The sequence below is a fragment of the Podarcis raffonei genome, chromosome 14 (assembly GCF_027172205.1).
Source record: "Podarcis raffonei isolate rPodRaf1 chromosome 14, rPodRaf1.pri, whole genome shotgun sequence".
NCBI lineage: Eukaryota > Metazoa > Chordata > Lepidosauria > Squamata > Lacertidae > Podarcis > Podarcis raffonei.
The window spans coordinates 15,314,162-15,321,816 of NC_070615.1; positions in this window are offsets into that span (position 1 = coordinate 15,314,162).

Genomic DNA, 7,655 nt, shown 5'->3' on the forward strand with positions numbered 1-7,655 from the left:
GCTTCTGCCTACTCTAACAGTGGGACACTGGTGGCGCTGTGGGTTAAACCACAGAGCCTAGGACTTGCTTATCAGAAGGTCAGTGGTTCGAATCCCTGCGACGGGGTGAGCTCCCGTTGTTCGGTCCCTGCTTCTGCCAACCTAGCAGTTCGAAAGCACGTCAAAGTGCAAGTAGATAAATAGGTACTGCTCTGGCAGGAAGGTAAACAGTATATCCGTGTGCTGCTCTGGTTCGCCAGAAGCGGCTTAGTCATGCTGCCCACATGACCTGGAAGCTGTACGCCGGCTCCTTTGGCCAATAAAGCGAGATGAGCGCCACAACCCCAGAGTCGGCCATGACTGGACCTAATGGTCAGGGATCCCTTTACCTTTACTCTAACAGTAAACTGTCAAAAGAACAGACAGCATTTCTCTTGTCTCCCATCTTAGTGCCAAACAATGCTCACCTGTCCTACCAAACATGCTCACCTGTTCTATATCTGATGTCACATACAGTGCCCAATTGTCCATAGGAGTCAACTCCTAGGGGCTGAGGTGTTTTCGGCCCCTGCAATAAAATATTTGAAGGGGACGCCCCCCCCCAAGTCGATGGGCATTGTCATTCAAATGGTGTGCGTGCACCGCATCATGTGATCAACTATATGGGGGTGGGTGTTACCTTCCCTCCCCAACATTTTATTCAGAATGGCACCTCTGCAACTATCCTACAGGTAAAGACTTGGCTCAGCCAAAATGATGGGCAGAGGGCGCTGCAAGACCTGCGAAGTTGTAAAACACCTCGCAGTGCACTCTACAAGACCCAACAATCTGTTTGGAAGGTGCTTTGGGTGCTGTGCATTTGCCCATACGGTTTGATTTCAAACTGTGTGGGCAAAAAAGGGCCACCTGATGTCATCATGATGCCGGGCGATTGACAAATAGTCCTGGCCAATGGGGATGGGGAGAGATAATAATCTGCACTACCTACCAGATCCAGATCTCTATCTCTGCTTCAGTCTATTCATTCCTCTATCTAAAGCATGGGTAGGCAAACTAAGGCCCGGGGGTCGTATCCAGCCCAATCGCCTTCTAAATCTGGCCCGCAGACGGCCCAAGAATCAGTGTGTTTTCACATGAGTAGAATGTGTGCTTTTATTTCAAATGCATCTCTGGGTTATTTGTGGGGCATAGGAATTCGTTCATTATTTTTTTCAAAATATAGTCCGGCCCCCCACAAGGTCTGAGGGACAGTTGTCCGGCCCACTGCTGAAAAAGTTTGCTGGCCCCTGATGTAGGTACTGTGCACTCTGTACAGCACCTAGCACAGCACTGGAGCGAAGGGGGAACAGCCTCCTCACTCTGCCCAATGTACCTGTAAAGAGCAAATTGGGAACTTCCTGCAGCAGATCAGAACCCGCACCTTGGTTTCCGAACATTTTGGAAGTCGAACAGACTTCTGGAATGGATTCCATTCAACTTCCAAGGTATGACTGTACAGTGGTACCTCGGGTTACATACGCTTCAGGTTACATACATTTTAGGTTACAGACTCTGCTAATCCAGAAATAGTGCTTCAGGTTAAGAACTTTGCTTCAGGATGAGAACAGAAATCGTGCTCCGGCGGCAATGGGAGGCCCCATTAGCTAAAGTGGTGCTTCAGGTTAAGAACAGTTTCAGGTTAAGAACAGACCTCCGGAACAAATTAAATACTTAACCCGAGGTACCACTGTATATGTGTTGTTTATGCATTCTAACACCGTGACACCAGATGGCACTGTAGAGTTCCATTTTTGCTAACCTGATTTCTCATACAAAGTTTGCAAATGGAAAAGGGAAAAATGAGATTCCAGAATTGTCAGATTTGCTGGTTTCTACTCTCAACTCACTTATGATTGCAGACCATAGCCCAGTCCTAACACCATGTGGACCTTGAGGCAAGTGACCCAGGGAAGGCAAGTGACCCAGGGCAGGAACTTGCAGTGGAGAATGGCAGCCACTTTATTTATACCCCACCACCACCACCAACAAAAACAACAACTTTATTTATACAACAACAACAACAACAACAACAACAACAACTTTATTTATACTCCACCCATCTGGTTGGGTTTCCCCAGCCACTCTGGGCGGCTTCCAGCAGAATAGAAAACATAATAAAACGTCAAATGTCAATTCACCTTAAAAAAATTATTCTCATGAATTTATCCATTTATAATATTTAATACCTGCCTTTCGACGATAGGTTACTTTTAAAGAAAAATTTATAGCTAAAAGCCTGTGGGGCCTGATCTATGCATATCTCCTGCAAATGCAAACACATTGGCAGTCCTGATCATAAGTGGCAGTTGATGTGCCTCGTTTACGGCATGCATGGATGTTTTTTCCAGCATCCTTGAATCAATGCCTGGGCAGGTAAAAAGTCCTATCTGTTTCCATCTGTTGTGTTTACAGCACAGCAAAGGTGTATAGAAGCACGCTGGTTCTTTGGGGCTCCTGCGGGCTTCTTGTTTTGGGATCTGCAGAGGGCGTGAGTGTAAGACAAAACAGTTGCTTTTGTTGAAAGGAGAGCGATAAGCCTGTTTCTTTGTTTCCAGGGTGAGAAGAAAAGGCCTCACCTGGGAGCGAAGGTAGCTGTTGTAAAACAGAGGCGCGTACCCAGCTGTCTGTGTATATGTTAGATAAGAGCTTCAGAAATATAAAGAAAACTCTGCAGCTTTCAGCTACGTGCACCTCCATAGTCTGCCTTCTAAAGCCCTGAGCTTTAGAAGAGGAGGGCGTGGGGAGAAATTTGGTGTTCTTCACATTTTAATGTTAACTTTCACTTCCTGAAATACAGTTATGCCCTGAAATTTGCACTTTTGATTTTTGTTGATGCGGTTCTCCACCCAACAGCAACAGAAGTGCACAAGAATGAGTATATTAGGGGAAAGTGTGCATTAAAGCTTTTGCATTAGCAACCCCCCCCCAATGTTGTATTTTGGGAAGTTACAGTGGTAAAGGGTAAAGGGACCCCTGACCATTGGGTCCAGTCGTGGCCGACTCTGGGGTTGCGGTGCTCATCTCGCTTTATTGGCTGAGGGAGCCGGCATACAGCTTCCGGGTCACATGGCCAGCATGACTAAGCCGGTTCTGGTGAGCCAGAGCAGCGCACGGAAACGCCGTTTACCTTCCTGCCGGAGTGGTACCTATTTATCTACTTGCACTTTGACATGCTTTCGAACTGCTAGGTTGGCAGGAGCAGGGACCGAGCAACGGGAGCTCACTCCGTCACGGGGATTCGAACCGCCGACCTTCTGATCGGCAAGTCCTAGGCTCTGTGGTTTAACCCACAGCACCACCCGCGTCCCTTTTGCATTAGCAACCCCCCCCCCATGTTGTATTTTGGGAAGTTACAGTGGTACCTTGGGTTAAGTACTTAATTCATTCCGGAGGTCCGTTCTTAACCTGAAACTGTTCTTAACCTGAAGCACCACTTTAGCTAATGGTGCCTCCTGCTGCTGCTGCTCTGCCACCGCACGATGTCTGTTCTCATCCTGAAGCAAAGTTCTTAACCCAAGGTACTATTTCTGGGTTAGCAGAGTCTGTAACCTGAAGCGTCTGTAACCTGAAGCGTCTGTAACCCGAGGTACCACTGTACTTACATTAGCAAGGCTAAGATGTTTCGGTGATGGCTTGTACACCTTCCGGCAGCTCCTGCAGCCAAGCTGGTGTCAAATGTCTTGTTCTGCTTTCCCTTGGACCACATCAGCGAGGCTGAGAGGGAGGCAGCCCTGGACCCTCCATACAAGCTGCCAAGGTTTGCCCCTTGCAAGGTGGGGACTTCAGTGCTGCTAATGCAGAGGTTTGACTTCACCCCTGAAGGCACACTCCATTGTCTCTTGAGACAGACAGATGCCAACAAGTTGCCTTTGAAAGATGTGTATTGGGAGAAATACACCCTCAGGAAAAATATCATAAGGGGGGAATCCAACTGATGTGGAAATGTGGCAAACTGAATCTAAGATGGGGGGGGGGGAATGCTGTGATAGGAATTTTGAGGTCTTAGATATATGTTAAATGTTCATTAGTGTACCAACCAAGCACGTACATAGATCAGCACAGGAAGACCGACCTGAAACCATTTTTGATTCCCAAACTGTCAAAGGAAAATGGAAACGCCTCCCCATTGTCTTTTCCTTCACAAATCCTCCCTTAAGGGCACATTTAAGATATGAATAGGGTGTGAGGCTGTGATCTGGCTCAGGAACTAAGTATTTATCATTACAAAAGACTGGCCTGGCTCCCCAGTCAATCCAATCAAGTGACCATTAAGCAGGTAACCTGGCAGACAGGAGGTAAACAAAAAACTCAGATTTCTGCTGTAAACCGCCCTTTCTGTGATGTAGGTATGATGTATCTGGGGGTGGTGGTCTGGAGCTACACCCCTTCTGTGATGTATGTATGATGTTTATGGGGGTGGTCTTGATCTACAGGGTGGCAATTTCAAAAGTCTATATAAGGGCTTGCACACCTTTGGTGTGGGTTCCTCCTCCCTCCTGCGTGTGGTGAGTGAGGACCCTGTTGCAGAGATCAATAAAGATCAGGCTTACTAGCTGCTTTGCTTCTCAATATTCTCTGGTTGGCCTCTGTTATTTTCTCCTACCAATAGGGAACCTACGCTCTATATGGGCTCTTGGACACCCCATAAGGGAAAAAGGGCAGATTTTGTTTACAACAATGCAAAGTGCTGAGAAACTGAAACAGATGGATTTGTGCATAGGGTTAGGATCATAGTTCATTGCTGGAGTAGAGTGGGTGGGTATCTTATTTTAGGAACTCATTGGCTCTGAAGCAATAACTAGAATATATTCCCATCAGCCAGCTGATTAAAAACTAAGGGCATTGGGATTTATTATTATTATTATTATTATTATTATTATTATTATTATTATTAGTCAAGAAGAGATCTTTGAGCACAGGCTACAATCATGTTTCAACAAGACATTTTACGCTACTAAATATAATTTTCCCACAGGAGTTTTGCTGAAATGTGCTGTGAAAGGAGCATTTCATAAGGAGAGGGGGTGGGGGGAAGAGAGAAATAATTCCATTCATGGAGTCACGCACTTGAGAGCCGTTTCCACTCTTTCGGTGCTTGTACGGGGTCCATGTGCGTCCCACCTGTCATAGTCCTGCTCTAACCTTTAACCTTCCCACCACAAAGCTGTTATACAAAGCGTGAGTATGATTAATTCAGGAGTTTGCAGGTGTGTATTTCATAGTTTTCAGCTTGTTTTGATGGCACAATACACCAGCAGTCACTGTCAATTTCATGTCTAGGTCAAATGGCACAGCTAGTCAGTTCTGCTGCATATTATATATATATAATTTTACTTTTGCAATCATTTCAATATTATTGTAATCATTCACATTGCATCGGCAATATTTCCTGAATCTCATAATAGAATTTTAGTCATGCTATCTGCTGTTTATGTTAAAATGCACATTCTACATAGAGAACCTCTACCTTCATAAGTTTACAATTTTAAAAAATTGTTGACGTGTGAGCTTTCTGGTCTTTCTTGATACATGCACACAATAGCTACTCAAGTTAAAAAGGTTTTGCAACAGCTGAGCTGTGTCAGTTTATTGCTCATAATTTCTTTCTCATCTACACGTGACAGAAATCATGCCAGTAGTGGGAAGAGGAAGGGCCGTGGCTTAGAGGCAAATCACCTGCCTTGCATGCAGAAGGTCCCAGGTTTGATCCCTGACATCACTAGATAGGGCCGGGAGAGAATCCTGCCTGGAACCCCAGAGAGCCCCTGACAGTCAATGTAGACAATCCTGCACTGGATGGGTCAGTGGTTTGACGTTTGCAATGCAATTCTCACCATGTCTACTCACCAAATAGAGTGTGATAATTTTTGTTACGTTCTAGCCACCCCTCTAACCAACAAATTTGTTAGCATTTAAAATGAATTACCAAGGGCGTGATCCAGTCAAAATCCAGTCAAAAGAGAAGTTCAAATACCTGCTGGAATTGTAAAAAAGAAGAAGGTAAAGGTAAGGGTAAAGGGACTCCTGACCATTAGGTCCAGTCGTGACTGACTCTGGGGTTGCGGCGCTCATCTCGCTTTATTGGCTTTATCTGGGTCATGTGGCCAGCATGACTAAGCTGCTTCTGGCGAACCAGAGCAGCACACTGAAACGCCGTTTACCTTCCCGCTGGAGTGGTACCTATTTATCTACTTGAACTTTGACATGCTTTCAAACTGCTAGGTTGGCAGGAGCAGGGACCGAGCAACAGGAGCTTACCCCGTCACGGGGATTCGAACCGCCGACCTTCTGATCGGCAAGTTCTAAGCTCTGTGGTTTAACCCACAGCGCCACCCGCATCCCAACAGCGCCACCCTGCGCCCCTATGATGTTCTTATGCGCTTACAAATCAAGCACGTGAAGCAGAACACTTAGGTGCAATTGCCTGCCATGCTTAGACGAACCCTGTTTTGCGATTAAACTAGTTTTAAGACTGCAATCGTATGCACCCTTTTCTGGGAGTAAGCACCACTGAACACAGTGGGACATCTTGTGAGTAAGCAGGCAAAGGAGTGTGCTATAAATCTTCCGCGTAACCCTCCTTCCCTCCCTCCCATTCTGATCTAACAGCATCCTGTTGAAACTGAAATGGACAAGCAGTTGTGGGGGAGGAACGAGAAATAATGTTCCCACTTAAGCATTTGGTTGCATGTTAATCTGAGGTATGAGCATGACAGCAGGAATAGCTTAATAGACCATAACTTGAGTGAACGGTTACTGAATGCACATGGAGAATCCATATCACATATGTCTATCCATGGAGCAAGACACCTGGGTTGCAATTCCACCAGGAATGCGCTATGACTGGCTCTCTGTGTGCGCAGGAAAATGTGTAGGCAGAGGGCTTAAAGGCTTGCTCTTGTATACATTCAAAAAAGAAAATAAAAAGGGAGAAGCAGCAGTGTGTTTTAAGGGGAAAGAATTGTGTTGCCACTCTGGAAATCGCATTTCCACTTCGTTGCTGGTCTGGCAACACTGGGTGGGAGACAAGCTAGAACTATGCATAAAAACAAATAAATGCAAAATATGAATTATACAGTGGATGCTTGGGTTTCGAACATGATCCATGCGGGATGCACATTCTCAACCCGCAGCAGTTGCAACCCACAGTGGCACGTCTGTGCATGCGTGGGTTGTGATTCGGTGCTTCTGTGCATGTGCAAAGTGCGATTTAGTGCTTCTGCACATGTGCGACTGCTGAAACCCGGAAGTAACCCATTCCGGTACTTCTGGGTTTTGGTGGTCCGTAACCCAAAAAAACGCAACCTGAAGTGTCTGTAACCCGAGGTATGACTGTATGGCCGCAGTCATTGCCCTTGTTAAGGGTGTTTCAGCTGAGCTGCATCCTGCTGTTTTAATGAGAAATCAGGGGGAAGTCGTAGGTACTATGGCTTACAATTAGAAAAACAGGTGGACGGGCTGAATTGAAACTTTAATTCATGTGTGAGATGTATGTTTGAGGGCAGCCTGGGCCAAAGCTGGGGTAGACAGAAGAGGAAAAATGGCTTGTCCTGAATAACTTGAATATTTGATGAGTGACACTGTGATGCTAACAGGCAAGCTGCATTTTTTCTTCCAAAGGCTTTGCTGACGTGGTT